The sequence below is a fragment of the Arachis ipaensis genome, chromosome B06 (assembly GCF_000816755.2).
Source record: "Arachis ipaensis cultivar K30076 chromosome B06, Araip1.1, whole genome shotgun sequence".
In the NCBI taxonomy this organism is placed as follows: Eukaryota; Viridiplantae; Streptophyta; class Magnoliopsida; order Fabales; family Fabaceae; genus Arachis; species Arachis ipaensis.
This window is the reverse complement of record NC_029790.2, coordinates 134,935,374-134,935,980: the sequence shown is the minus strand read 5'-3', so window position 1 is coordinate 134,935,980 and position 607 is coordinate 134,935,374.

Here is a 607-nt window from a genome sequence, read left to right as displayed (position 1 = left end):
TTTTTTTTTTTATGAAAAATTTAGTAATTAAGTAATAGTATTTATTTTTTTTTGTTGCTTACGGTATTTCTCAACCCGACAGGTCAAGGACTAATCCGTCGCGGATCTGAGCTCCATTTAAGGGTCTGCCATTCGCCAATGGGTTACTGCATGCACAAGGCGAGATTCGAACCTCCGACACTTACTTAAACGGACGAGTGAGCTGACCACTCGACCAACCCAAGTATTCTTTATTTTTGTTTTTTCCAAACCAAAATTTTTGTGGGCTGGCCCATGATTCGAGCTAGGGATCGGTTCAATAGTAGTCTAAAAATAATTAGGTAAAAACATTGGCTTGGGAAAAAAAAAATATAACACTATGATTTTGGGTTGTTATTGGATACACGCAAAAAAAAAAAGGCTTCGAACTCGGTTAATGATTCCTTGTGCTTTGTTTTTTATTTTTGAGCGGAAAAAAATTATTTTATTTGTGTTTTAGTGACAAATTCTTGTTTAATTATTTCTCAGCGTTTATTCATCCAAATCTGATAAAGATGTTTTGACCTTTGCAGACTAAGATTAATATCAAAGCAAACACATACATATCATTCAAATAAATAATCAAAGT